Here is a 16,165-nt window from a genome sequence, read left to right on the forward strand (position 1 = left end):
CCTATTCACAGTGTGTAATCTGTTCACTGACAGTCCCTATTCACACTGTGTAATCTGTTCACTGACAGTCCCTATTCACACTGTGTAATCTGTTCACTGACAGTCCCTATTCACAGTGTGTAATCTGTTCACTGACAGTCCCTATTCACGCTGTGTAATCTGTTCACTGACAGTCCCTATTCACACTGTGTAATCTGTTCACTGACAGTCCCTATTCACACTGTGTAATCTGTTCACTGACAGTCCCTATTCAAACTGTGTAATCTGTTCACTGACAGTCCCTATTCACCGTGTGTAATCTGTTCACTGGCAGTCCCTATTCACACTGTGTAATCTGTTCATTGACAGTCCCTATTCAAACTGTGTAATCTGTTCACTGACAGTCCCTATTCACACTGTGTAATCTGTTCACTGACAGTCCCTATTCACACTGTGTAATCTGTTCACTGACAGTCCCTATTCACAGTGTGTAATCTGTTCACTGACAGTCCCTATTCACAGTGTGTAATCTGTTCACTGACAGTCCCTATTCACACTGTGTAATCTGTTCACTGACAGTCCCTATTCACACTGTGTAATCTGTTCACTGACAGTCCCTATTCACACTGTGTAATCTGTTCACTGACAGTCCCTATTCACACTGTGTAATCTGTTCACTGACAGTCCCTATTCACACTGTGTAATCTGTTCACTGACAGTCCCTATTCACAGTGTGTAATCTGTTCACTGACAGTCCCTATTCACACTGTGTAATCTGTTCACTGACAGTCCCTATTCACACTGTGTAATCTGTTCACTGACAGTCCCTATTCACACTGTGTAATCTGTTCACTGACAGTCCCTATTCACACTGTGTAATCTGTTCACTGACAGTCCCTATTTACACTGTGTAATCTGTTCACTGACAGTCCCTATTCACAGTGTGTAATCTGTTCACTGACAGTCCCTATTCACACCGTGTAATCTGTTCACTGACAGTCCCTATTCACACTGTGTAATCTGTTCACTGACAGTCCCTATTCACACTGTGTAATCTGTTCACTGACAGTCCCTATTCACACTGTGTAATCTGTTCACTGACAGTCCCTATTCACACTGTGTAATCTGTTCACTGACAGTCCCTATTCACACTGTGTAATCTGTTCACTGACAGTCCCTATTCACAGTGTGTAATCTGTTCACTGACAGTCCCTATTCACACTGTGTAATCTGTTCACTGACAGTCCCTATTCACACTGTGTAATCTGTTCACTGACAGTCCCTATTCACAGTGTGTAATCTGTTCACTGACAGTCCCTATTCACACTGTGTAATCTGTTCACTGACAGTCCCTATTCACACTTTGTAATCTGTTCACTGACAGTCCCTATTCACACTGTGTAATCTGTTCACTGACAGTCCCTATTCACAGTGTGTAATCTGTTCACTGACAGTCCCTATTCACACTGTGTAATCTGTTCACTGACAGTCCCTTATTCACAGTGTGTAATCTGTTCACTGACAGTCCCTATTCACACTGTGTAATCTGTTCACTGACAGTCCTTATTCACAGTGTGTAATCTGTTCACTGACAGTCCCTATTCACACTGTGTAATCTGTTCACTGACAGTCCCTATTCACACTGTGTAATCTGTTCACTGACAGTCCCTATTCACACTGTGTAATCTGTTCACTGACAGTCCCTATTCACACTGTGTAATCTGTTCACTGACAGTCCCTATTCACACTGTGTAATCTGTTCACTGACAGTCCCTATTCACACTGTGTAATCTGTTCACTGACAGTCCCTATTCACACTGTGTAATCTGTTCACTGACAGTCCCTATTCACACTGTGTAATCTGTTAACTGACAGTCCCTATTCACAGTGTGTAATCTGTTCACTGACAGTCCCTATTCACAGTGTGTAATCTGTTCACTGACAGTCCCTATTCACAGTGTGTAATCTGTTCACTGACAGTCCCTATTCACAGTGTGTAATCTGTTCACTGACAGTCCCTATTCACCGTGTGTAATCTGTTCACTGACAGTCCCTATTCACACTGTGTAATCTGTTCACTGACAGTCCCTATTCACACTGTGTAATCTGTTCACTGACAGTCCCTATTCACACTGTGTAATCTGTTCACTGACAGTCCCTATTCACACTGTGTAATCTGTTCACTGACAGTCCCTATTCACACTGTGTAATCTGTTCACTGACAGTCCCTATTCACAGTGTGTAATCTGTTCACTGACAGTCCCTATTCACACTGTGTAATCTGTTCACTGACAGTCCCTATTCACACTGTGTAATCTGTTCACTGACAGTCCCTATTCACACTGTGTAATCTGTTCACTGACAGTCCCGATTCACACTGTGTAATCTGTTCACTGACAGTCCCTATTCACACTGTGTAATCTGTTCACTGACAGTCCCTATTCACAGTGTGTAATCTGTTCACTGACAGTCCCTATTCACACTGTGTAATCTGTTCACTGACAGTCCCTATTCACAGTGTGTAATCTGTTCACTGACAGTCCCTATTCACACTGTGTAATCTGTTCACTGACAGTCCCTATTCACAGTGTGTAATCTGTTCACTGACAGTCCCTATTCACACTGTGTAATCTGTTCACTGACAGTCCCTATTCACACTGTGTAATCTGTTCACTGACAGTCCCTATTCACACTGTGTAATCTGTTCACTGACAGTCCCTATTCACACTGTGTAATCTGTTCACTGACAGTCCCTATTCACACTGTGTAATCTGTTCACTGACAGTCCCTATTCACACTGTGTAATCTGTTCACTGACAGTCCCTATTCACAGTGTGTAATCTGTTCACTGACAGTCCCTATTCACACTGTGTAATCTGTTCACTGACAGCCCCTATTCACACTGTGTAATCTGTTCACTGACAGTCCCTATTCACACTGTGTAATCTGTTCACTGACAGTCCCGATTCACACTGTGTAATCTGTTCACTGACAGTCCCTATTCACACTGTGTAATCTGTTCACTGACAGTCCCTATTCACAGTGTGTAATCTGTTCACTGACAGTCCCTATTCACACTGTGTAATCTGTTCACTGACAGTCCCTATTCACAGTGTGTAATCTGTTCACTGACAGTCCCTATTCACACTGTGTAATCTGTTCACTGACAGTCCCTATTCACACTGTGTAATCTGTTCACTGACAGTCCCTATTCACACTGTGTAATCTGTTCACTGACAGTCCCTATTCAAACTGTGTAATCTGTTCACTGACAGTCCCTATTCACACTGTGTAATCTGTTCACTGACAGTCCCTATTCACACTGTGTAATCTGTTCACTGACAGTCCCTATTCACACTGTGTAATCTGTTCACTGACAGTCCCTATTCACACTGTGTAATCTGTTCACTGACAGTCCCAATTCACACCGTGTAATCTGTTCACTGACAGTCCCTATTCACACTGTGTAATCTGTTCACTGACAGTCCCTATTCACAGTGTGTAATCTGTTCACTGACGGTCCCAATTCACAGTGTGTAATCTGTTCACTGACAGTCCCTATTCACACTGTGTAATCTGTTCACTGACAGTCCCTATTCACACTGTGTAATCTGTTCACTGACAGTCCCTATTCACACTGTGTAACCTGTTCACTGACAGTCCCTATTCACACTGTGTAATCTGTTCACTGACAGTCCCTATTCACAGTGTGTAATCTGTTCACTGACAGTCCCTATTCACACTGTGTAATCTGTTCACTGACAGTCCCTATTCACACTGTGTAATCTGTTCACTGACAGTCCCTATTCACAGTGTGTAATCTGTTCACTGACAGTCCCTATTCACACTGTGTAATCTGTTCACTGACAGTCCCTATTCACACTGTGTAATCTGTTCACTGACAGTCCCTATTCAAACTGTGTAATCTGTTCACTGACAGTCCCTATTCAAACTGTGTAATCTGTTCACTGACAGTCCCTATTCACACTGTGTAATCTGTTCACTGACAGTCCCTATTCACACTGTGTAATCTGTTCACTGACAGTCCCTATTCAAACTGTGTAATCTGTTCACTGACAGTCCCTATTCACACTGTGTAATCTGTTCACTGACAGTCCCTATTCACACTGTGTAATCTGTTCACTGACAGTCCCTATTCACACTGTGTAATCTGTTCACTGACAGTCCCTATTCACACTGTGTAATCTGTTCACTGACAGTCCCTATTCACACTGTGTAATCTGTTCACTGACAGTCCCTATTTACACTGTGTAATCTGTTCACTGACAGTCCCTATTCACACTGTGTAATCTGTTCACTGACAGTCCCTATTCACACTGTGTAATCTGTTCACTGACAGTCCCTATTCACACTGTGTAATCTGTTCACTGACAGTCCCTATTCACACTGTGTAATCTGTTCACTGACAGTCCCTATTCACAGTGTGTAATCTGTTCACTGACAGTCCCTATTCACACTGTGTAATCTGTTCACTGACAGTCCCTATTCACACTGTGTAATCTGTTCACTGACAGTCCCTATTCACAGTGTGTAATCTGTTCACTGACAGTCCCTATTCACAGTGTGTAATCTGTTCACTGACAGTCCCTATTCACAGTGTGTCATCTGTTCACTGACAGTCCCTATTCACAGTGTGTAATCTGTTCACTGACAGTCCCTATTCACACTGTGTAATCTGTTCACTGAAAGTCCCTATTCACACTGTGTAATCTGTTCACTTACAGTCCCTATTCACACTGTGTAATCTGTTCACTGACAGTCCCTATTCACAGTGTGTAATCTGTTCACTGACAGTCCCTATTCACACTGTGTAATCTGTTCACTGACAGTCCCTATTCACACTGTGTAATCTGTTCACTGACAGTCCCTATTCACACTGTGTAATCTGTTCACTTACAGTCCCTATTCACACTGTGTAATCTGTTCACTGACAGTCCCTATTCACAGTGTGTAATCTGTTCACTGACAGTCCCTATTCACACTGTGTAATCTGTTCACTGACAGTCCTTATTCACAGTGTGTAATCTGTTCACTGACAGTCCCTATTCACAGTGTGTAATCTGTTCACTGACAGTCCCTATTCACACTGTGTAATCTGTTCACTGACAGTCCTTATTCACACTGTGTAATCTGTTCACTGACAGTCCCTATTCACACTGTGTAATCTGTTCACTGACAGTCCTTATTCACAGTGTGTAATCTGTTCACTGACAGTCCCTATTCACACTGTGTAATCTGTTCACTGACAGTCCCTATTCACACTGTGTAATCTGTTCACTGACAGTCCCTATTCACAGTGTGTAATCTGTTCACTGACAGTCCCTATTCACAGTGTGTAATCTGTTCACTGACAGTCGCTATTCACAGTGTGTCATCTGTTCACTGACAGTCCCTATTCACAGTGTGTAATCTGTTCACTGACAGTCCCTATTCACACTGTGTAATCTGTTCACTGACAGTCCCTATTCACAGTGTGTAATCTGTTCACTGACTGTCCCTATTCACACTGTGTAATCTGTTCACTGACAGTCCCTATTCACACTGTGTAATCTGTTCACTGACAGTCCCTATTCACACTGTGTAATCTGTTCACTGACAGTCCCTATTCACACTGTGTAATCTGTTCACTGACAGTCCCTATTCACACTGTGTAATCTGTTCACTGACAGTCCCTATTCAAACTGTGTAATCTGTTCACTGACAGTCCCTATTCACACTGTGTAATCTGTTCACTGACAGTCCCTATTCACAGTGTGTAATCTGTTCACTGACAGTCCCTATTCACACTGTGTAATCTGTTCACTGACAGTCCCTATTCACACTGTGTAATCTGTTCACTGACAGTCCCGATTCACACTGTGTAATCTGTTCACTGACAGTCCCTATTCACACTGTGTAATCTGTTCACTGACAGTCCCTATTCAAAGTGTGTAATCTGTTCACTGACAGTCCCTATTCACACTGTGTAATCTGTTCACTGACAGTCCCTATTCACACTGTGTAATCTGTTCACTGACAGTCCCTATTCACACTGTGTAATCTGTTCACTGACAGTCCCTATTCACACTGTGTAATCTGTTCACTGACAGTCCCTATTCACACTGTGTAATCTGTTCACTGACAGTCCCTATTCACACTGTGTAATCTGTTCACTGACAGTCCCTATTCACACTGTGTAATCTGTTCACTGACAGTCCCTATTCACACTGTGTAATCTGTTCACTGACAGTCCCTATTCACACTGTGTAATCTGTTCACTGACAGTCCCTATTCACACTGTGTAATCTGTTCACTGACAGTCCCTATTCACACTGTGTAATCTGTTCACTGACAGTCCCTATTCACAGTGTGTAATCTGTTCACTGACTGTCCCTATTCACACTGTGTAATCTGTTCACTGACAGTCCCGATTCACACTGTGTAATCTGTTCACTGACAGTCCCTATTCACACTGTGTAATCTGTTCACTGACAGTCCCTATTCACAGTGTGTAATCTGTTCACTGACAGTCCCTATTCACACTGTGTAATCTGTTCGCTGGCAGTCCCTATTCACACTGTGTAATCTGTTCACTGACAGTCCCTATTCACACTGTGTAATCTGTTCACTGACAGTCCCTATTCACACTGTGTAATCTGTTCACTGACAGTCCCTATTTACACTGTGTAATCTGTTCACTGACAGTCCCTAGTCACAGTGTGTAATCTGTTCACTGACAGTCCCTATTCACAGTGTGTAATCTGTTCACTGACAGTCCCTATTCACAGTGTGTAATCTGTTCACTGACAGTCCCTATTCACAGTGTGTAATCTGTTCACTGACAGTCCCTATTCACACTGTGTAATCTGTTCACTGACAGTCCCTATTCAAACTGTGTAATCTGTTCACTGACAGTCCCTATTCAAACTGTGTAATCTGTTCACTGACAGTCCCTATTCACACTGTGTAATCTGTTCACTGACAGTCCCTATTCACACTGTGTAATCTGTTCACTGACAGTCCCTATTCACAGTGTGTAATCTGTTCACTGACAGTCCCTATTCACACTGTGTAATCTGTTCACTGACAGTCCCTATTCACACTGTGTAATCTGTTCACTGACAGTCCCTATTCACACTGTGTAATCTGTTCACTGACAGTCCCTATTCACACTGTGTAATCTGTTCACTGACAGTCCCTATTCACACTGTGTAATCTGTTCATTGACAGTCCCTATTCACACTGTGTAATCTGTTCATTGACAGTCCCTATTTACACTGTGTAATCTGTTCACTGACAGTCCCTATTCACACTGTGTAATCTGTTCACTGACAGTCCCTATTCACACTGTGTAATCTGTTCACTGACAGTCCCTATTCACAGTGTGTAATCTGTTCACTGACAGTCCCTATTCACACTGTGTAATCTGTTCACTGACAGTCCCTATTCACACTGTGTAATCTGTTCACTGACAGTCCCTATTCACAGTGTGTAATCTGTTCACTGACAGTCCCTATTCACACTGTGTAATCTGTTCACTGACAGTCCCTATTCACACTGTGTAATCTGTTCACTGACAGTCCCTATTCACACTGTGTAATCTGTTCACTGACAGTCCCTATTCACACTGTGTAATCTGTTCACTGACAGTCCCTATTCACACTGTGTAATCTGTTCACTGACAGTCCCTATTCACACTGTGTAATCTGCTCACTGACAGTCCCTATTCACAGTGTGTAATCTGTTCACTGACAGTCCCTATTCACACTGTGCAATCTGTTCACTGACAGTCCCTATTCACACTGTGTAATCTGTTCACTGACAGTCCCTATTCACAGTGTGTAATCTGTTCACTGACAGTCCCTATTCACACTGTGTAATCTGTTCACTGACAGTCCCTATTCACACTGTGTAATCTGTTCACTGACAGTCCCTATTCACAGTGTGTAATCTGTTCACTGACAGTCCCTATTCACACTGTGTAACCTGTTCACTGACAGTCCCTATTCACACTGTGTAATCTGTTCACTGACAGTCCCTATTCACAGTGTGTAATCTGTTCACTGACAGTCCCTATTCACACTGTGTAATCTGTTCACTGACAGTCCCTATTCACAGTGTGTAATCTGTTCACTGACAGTCCCTATTCAAACTGTGTAATCTGTTCACTGACAGTCCCTATTCACACTGTGTAATCTGTTCACTGACAGTCCCTATTCACAGTGTGTAATCTGTTCACTGACTGTCCCTATTCACACTGTGTAATCTGTTCACTGACAGTCCCTATTCACACTGTGTAATCTGTTCACTGACAGTCCCGATTCACACTGTGTAATCAGTTCACTGACAGTCCCTATTCACACTGTGTAATCTGTTCACTGACAGTCCCTATTCAAAGTGTGTAATCTGTTCACTGACAGTCCCTATTCACACTGTGTAATCTGTTCACTGACAGTCCCTATTCACACTGTGTAATCTGTTCACTGACAGTCCCTATTCACAGTGTGTAATCTGTTCACTGACAGTCCCGATTCACACTGTGTAATCTGTTCACTGACAGTCCCTATTCACACTGTGTAATCTGTTCACTGACAGTCCCTATTCACAGTGTGTAATCTGTTCACTGACAGTCCCTATTCACACTGTGTAATCTGTTCGCTGACAGTCCCTATTCACACTGTGTAATCTGTTCACTGACAGTCCCTATTCACACTGTGTAATCTGTTCACTGACAGTCCCTATTCACAGTGTGTAATGTGTTCACTGACAGTCCCTATTCACACTGTGTAATCTGTTCACTGACAGTCCCTATTCACACTGTGTAATCTGTTCACTGACAGTCCCTATTCACACTGTGTAATCTGTTCACTGACAGTCCCTATTCACACTGTGTAATCTGTTCACTGACAGTCCCTATTCACACTGTGTAATCTGTTCATTGACAGTCCCTATTTACACTGTGTAATCTGTTCACTGACAGTCCCTATTCACACTGTGTAATCTGTTCACTGACAGTCCCTATTCACACCGTGTAATCTGTTCACTGACAGTCCCTATTCACACTGTGTAATCTGTTCACTGACAGTCCCTATTCACACTGTGTAATCTGTTCACTGACAGTCCCTATTCACACTGTGTAATCTGTTCACTGACAGTCCCTATTCACACTGTGTAATCTGTTCACTGACAGTCCCTATTCACACTGTGTAATCTGTTCACTGACAGTCCCTATTCACACTGTGTAATCTGTTCACTGACAGTCCCTATTCACACTGTGTAATCTGTTCACTGACAGTCCCTATTCACACTGTGTAATCTGTTCACTGACAGTCCCTATTCACACTGTGTAATCTGTTCACTGACAGTCCCTATTCACACTGTGTAATCTGTTCACTGACAGTCCCTATTCACACTGTGTAATCTGTTCACTGACAGTCCCTATTCACACTGTGTAATCTGTTCACTGACAGTCCCTATTCACACTGTGCAATCTGTTCACTGACAGTCCCTATTCACACTGTGTAATCTGTTCACTGACAGTCCCGATTCACACTGTGTAATCAGTTCACTGACAGTCCCTATTCACACTGTGTAATCTGTTCACTGACAGTCCCTATTCAAAGTGTGTAATCTGTTCACTGACAGTCCCTATTCACACTGTGTAATCTGTTCACTGACAGTCCCTATTCACACTGTGTAATCTGTTCACTGACAGTCCCTATTCACACTGTGTAATCTGTTCACTGACAGTCCCTATTCACACTGTGTAATCTGTTCACTGACAGTCCCTATTCACACTGTGTAATCTGTTCACTGACAGTCCCTATTCACAGTGTGTAATCTGTTCACTGACAGTCCCTATTCACACTGTGTAATCTGTTCACTGACAGTCCCTATTCACACTGTGTAATCTGTTCACTGACAGTCCCTATTCACACTGTGTAATCTGTTCACTGACAGTCCCTATTCACAGTGTGTAATCTGTTCACTGACAGTCCCTATTCACACTGTGTAATCTGTTCACTGACAGTCCCTATTCACAGTGTGTAATCTGTTCACTGACTGTCCCTATTCACACTGTGTAATCTGTTCACTGACAGTCCCGATTCACACTGTGTAATCTGTTCACTGACAGTCCCTATTCACACTGTGTAATCTGTTCACTGACAGTCCCTATTCACAGTGTGTAATCTGTTCACTGACAGTCCCTATTCACACTGTGTAATCTGTTCGCTGACAGTCCCTATTCACACTGTGTAATCTGTTCACTGACAGTCCCTATTCACACTGTGTAATCTGTTCACTGACAGTCCCTATTCACACTGTGTAATCTGTTCACTGACAGTCCCTATTTACACTGTGTAATCTGTTCACTGACAGTCCCTATTCACAGTGTGTAATCTGTTCACTGACAGTCCCTATTCACACTGTGTAATCTGTTCACTGACAGTCCCTATTCACACTGTGTAATCTGTTCACTGACAGTCCCTATTCACACTGTGTAATCTGTTCACTGACAGTCCCTATTTACACTGTGTAATCTGTTCACTGACAGTCCCTAGTCACAGTGTGTAATCTGTTCACTGACAGTCCCTATTCACACTGTGTAATCTGTTCACTGACAGTCCCTATTCACACTGTGTAATCTGTTCACTGACAGTCCCTATTCACACTGTGTAATCTGTTCACTGACAGTCCCTATTCACAGTGTGTAATCTGTTCACTGACAGTCCCTATTCACACTGTGTAATCTGTTCACTGACAGTCCCTATTCACACTGTGTAATCTGTTCACTGACAGTCCCTATTCACAGTGTGTAATCTGTTCACTGACAGTCCCTATTCACACTGTGCAATCTGTTCACTGACAGTCCCTATTCACACTGTGTAATCTGTTCACTGACAGTCCCTATTCACAGTGTGTAATCTGTTCACTGACAGTCCCTATTCACACTGTGTAATCTGTTCACTGACAGTCCCTCTTCACACTGTGTAATCTGTTCACTGACAGTCCCTATTCACAGTGTGTAATCTGTTCACTGACAGTCCCTATTCACACTGTGTAATCTGTTCACTGACAATCCCTATTCACACTGTGTAATCTGTTCACTGACAGTCCCTATTCACACTGTGTAATCTGTTCACTGACAGTCCCTATTTACACTGTGTAATCTGTTCACTGACAGTCCCTATTCACACTGTGTAATCTGTTCACTGACAGTCCCTATTCACACCGTGTAATCTGTTCACTGACTGTCCCTATTCACACTGTGTAATCTGTTCACTGACAGTCCCTATTCACACTGTGTAATCTGTTCACTGACAGTCCCTATTCACACTGTGTAATCTGTTCACTGACAGTCCCTATTCACACTGTGTAATCTGTTCACTGACAGTCCCTATTCACACTGTGTAATCTGTTCACTGACAGTCCCTATTCACACTGTGTAATCTGTTCACTGACAGTCCCTATTCACACTGTGTAATCTGTTCACTGACAGTCCCTATTCACACTGTGTAATCTGTTCACTGACAGTCCCTATTCACACTGTGTAATCTGTTCACTGACAGTCCCTATTCACACTGTGTAATCTGTTCACTGACAGTCCCTATCCACACTGTGTAATCTGTTCACTGACAGTCCCTATTCACAGTGTGTAATCTGTTCACTGACAGTCCCTATTCACACTGTGTAATCTGTTCACTGACAGTCCTTATTCACAGTGTGTAATCTGTTCACTGACAGTCCCTATTCACACTGTGTAATCTGTTCACTGACAGTCCCTATTCACAGTGTGTAATCTGTTCACTGACAGTCCCTATTCACACTGTGTAATCTGTTCACTGACAGTCCCTATTCACACTGTGTAATCTGTTCACTGACAGTCCCTATTCGCACTGTGTAATCTGTTCACTGACAGTCCCTATTCACACTGTGTAATCTGTTCACTGACAGTCCCTATTCACACTGTGTAATCTGTTCACTGACAGTCCCTATTCACACTGTGTAATCTGTTCACTGACAGTCCCTATTCACACTGTGTAATCTGTTAACTGACAGTCCCTATTCACAGTGTGTAATCTGTTCACTGACAGTCCCTATTCACACTGTGTAATCTGTTCACTGACAGTCCCTATTCACACTGTGTAATCTGTTCACTGACAGTCCCTATTCACAGTGTGTAATCTGTTCACTGACAGTCCCTATTCACACTGTGTAATCTGTTCACTGACAGTCCCTATTCACACTGTGTAATCTGTTCACTGACAGTCCCTATTTACACTGTGTAATCTGTTCACTGACAGTCCCTATTCACACTGTGTAATCTGTTCACTGACAGTCCCTATTCACACTGTGTAATCTGTTCACTGACAGTCCCTATTCACACTGTGTAATCTGTTCACTGACAGTCCCTATTCACACTGTGTAATCTGTTCACTGACAGTCCCTATTCACACTGTGTAATCTGTTCACTGACAGTCCCTATTCACACTGTGTAATCTGTTCACTGACAGTCCCTATTCACACTGTGTAATCTGTTCACTGACAGTCCCTATTCACACTGTGTAATCTGTTCACTGACAGTCCCTATTCACACTGTGTAATCTGTTCACTGACAGTCCCTATTCACACTGTGTAATCTGTTCACTGACAGTCCCTATTCACACTGTGTAATCTGTTCACTGACAGTCCCTATTCACACTGTGTAATCTGTTCACTGACAGTCCCTATTCACACTGTGTAATCTGTTCACTGACAGTCCCTATTCACAGTGTGTAATCTGTTCACTGACAGTCCCTATTCACACTGTGTAATCTGTTCACTGACAGTCCCTATTCACACTGTGTAATCTGTTCACTGACAGTCCCTATTCACACTGTGTAATCTGTTCACTGACAGTCCCTATTCACACTGTGTAATCTGTTCACTGACAGTCCCTATTCACACTGTGTAATCTGTTCACTGACAGTCCCTATTCACACTGTGTAATCTGTTCACTGACAGTCCCTATTCACAGTGTGTAATCTGTTCACTGACAGTCCCTATTCACAGTGTGTAATCTGTTCACTGACAGTCCCTATCCACACTGTGTAATCTGTTCACTGACAGTCCCTATTCACAGTGTGTAATCTGTTCACTGACAGTCCCTATTCACACTGTGTAATCTGTTCACTGACAGTCCTTATTCACAGTGTGTAATCTGTTCACTGACAGTCCCTATTCACACTGTGTAATCTGTTCACTGACAGTCCCTATTCACAGTGTGTAATCTGTTCACTGACAGTCCCTATTCACACTGTGTAATCTGTTCACTGACAGTCCCTATTCACACTGTGTAATCTGTTCACTGACAGTCCCCTATTCGCACTGTGTAATCTGTTCACTGACAGTCCCTATTCACACTGTGTAATCTGTTCACTGACAGTCCCTATTCACACTGTGTAATCTGTTCACTGACAGTCCCTATTCACACTGTGTAATCTGTTCACTGACAGTCCCTATTCACACTGTATAATCTGTTAACTGACAGTCCCTATTCACAGTGTGTAATCTGTTCACTGACAGTCCCTATTCACACTGTGTAATCTGTTCACTGACAGTCCCTATTCACACTGTGTAATCTGTTCACTGACAGTCCCTATTCACACTGTGTAATCTGTTCACTGACAGTCCCTATTCACACTGTGTAATCTGTACACTGACAGTCCCTATTCACACTGTGTAATCTGTTCACTGACAGTCCCTATTCACACTGTGTAATCTGTTCACTGACAGTCCCTATTCACACTGTGTAATCTGTTCACTGACAGTCCCGATTCACACTGTGTAATCTGTTCACTGACAGTCCCTATTCACACTGTGTAATCTGTTCACTGACAGTCCCTATTCACAGTGTGTAATCTGTTCACTGACAGTCCCTATTCACACTGTGTAATCTGTTCACTGACAGTCCCTATTCACAGTGTGTAATCTGTTCACTGACAGTCCCTATTCACACTGTGTAATCTGTTCACTGACAGTCCCTATTCACAGTGTGTAATCTGTTCACTGACAGTCCCTATTCACACTGTGTAATCTGTTCACTGACAGTCCCTATTCACACTGTGTAATCTGTTCACTGACAGTCCCTATTCACACTGTGTAATCTGTTCACTGACAGTCCCTATTCACACTGTGTAATCTGTTCACTGACAGTCCCTATTCACAGTGTGTAATCTGTTCACTGACAGTCCCTATTCACACTGTGTAATCTGTTAACTGACAGTCCCTATTCACAGTGTGTAATCTGTTCACTGACAGCCCCTATTCACACTGTGTAACCTGTTCACTGACAGTCCCTATTCACACTGTGTAATCTGTTCACTGACAGTCCCTATTCACAGTGCGTAATCTGTTCACTGACAGTCCCTATTCACACTGTGTAATCTGTTCACTGACAGTCCCTGTTCACAGTCTGTAATCTGTTCACTGACAGTCCCTATTCACACTGTGTAATCTGTTCACTGACAGTCCCTATTCACACTGTGTAATCTGTTCACTGACAGTCCCTATTCACACTGTGTAATCTGTTCACTGACAGTCCCTGTTCACACTGTGTAATCTGTTCACTGACAGTCCCTATTCAAACTGTGTAATCTGTTCACTGACAGTCCCTATTCACCGTGTGTAATCTGTTCACTGACAGTCCCTATTCACACTGTGTAATCTGTTCACTGACAGTCCCGATTCAAACTGTGTAATCTGTTCACTGACAGTCCCTATTCACACTGTGTAATCTGTTCACTGACAGTCCCTATTCACACTGTGTAATCTGTTCACTGACAGTCCCTATTCACACTGTGTAATCTGTTCACTGACAGTCCCTATTCACACTGTGTAATCTGTTCACTGACAGTCCCTATTCACACTGTGTAATCTGTTCACTGACAGTCCCTATTTACACTGTGTAATCTGTTCACTGACAGTCCCTATTCACACTGTGTAATCTGTTCACTGACAGTCCCTATTCACACCGTGTAATCTGTTCACTGACAGTCCCTATTCACAGTGTGTAATCTGTTCACTGACAGTCCCTATTCACACTGTGTAATCTGTTCACTGACAGTCCCTATTCACACCGTGTAATCTGTTCACTGACAGTCCCTATTCACAGTGTGTAATCTGTTCACTGACAGTCCCTATTCACACTGTGTAACCTGTTCACTGACAGTCCCTATTCACACTGTGTAATCTGTTCACTGACAGTCCCTATTCACAGTGCGTAATCTGTTCACTGACAGTCCCTATTCACACTGTGTAATCTGTTCACTGACAGTCCCTATTCACACCGTGTAATCTGTTCACTGACAGTCCCTATTCACAGTGTGTAATCTGTTCACTGACAGTCCCTATTCACACTCTGTAATCTGTTCACTGACAGTCCCTATTCACACTGTGTAATCTGTTCACTGACAGTCCCTATTCACACTGTGTAATCTGTTCACTGACAGTCCCTATTCACACTGTGTAATCTGTTCACTGACAGTCCCTATTCACACTGTGTAATCTGTTCACTGACAGTCCCTATTCACACTGTGTAATCTGTTCACTCACAGTCCCTATTCACACTGTGTAATCTGTTCACTGACAGTCCCTATTCACAGTGTGTAATCTGTTCACTGACAGTCCCTATTCACACTGTGTAATCTGTTCACTGACAGTCCTTATTCACAGTGTGTAATCTGTTCACTGACAGTCCCTATTCACAGTGTGTAATCTGTTCACTGACAGTCCCTATTCACAGTGTGTAATCTGTTCACTGACAGTCCCTATTCACACTGTGTCATCTGTTCACTGACAGTCCCTATTCACACTGTGTAATCTGTTCACTGACAGTCCCTATTCACAGTGTGTAATCTGTTCACTGACAGTCCCTATTCACACTGTGTAATCTGTTCACTGACAGTCCCTATTCACACTGTGTAATCTGTTCACTGACAGTCCCTATTCACACTGTGTAATCTGTTCACTGACAGTCCCTATTCACACTGTGTAATCTGTTCACTGACAGTCCCTATTCACAGTGTGTAATCTGTTCACTGACAGTCCCTATTCACACTGTGTAATCTGTTCACTGACAGTCCCTATTCACACTGTGTAATCTGTTCACTGACAGTCCCTATTCACACTGTGTAATCTGTTCACT

The 16,165-nt window shown here is 42.9% G+C and overlaps 1 protein-coding gene across 1 annotated transcript in view; it reads left to right on the forward strand.

The window, feature by feature from the left end:
- Positions 1–16,165, forward strand: part of LOC137310120 (oxysterols receptor LXR-alpha-like) — a 331,404-nt gene that overhangs the window by 176,755 nt on the left and 138,484 nt on the right. The window lies entirely within an intron of this gene.

Source organism: Heptranchias perlo, unplaced genomic scaffold (assembly GCF_035084215.1).
Source record: "Heptranchias perlo isolate sHepPer1 unplaced genomic scaffold, sHepPer1.hap1 HAP1_SCAFFOLD_221, whole genome shotgun sequence".
Taxonomy (NCBI): Eukaryota; Metazoa; Chordata; class Chondrichthyes; order Hexanchiformes; family Hexanchidae; genus Heptranchias; species Heptranchias perlo.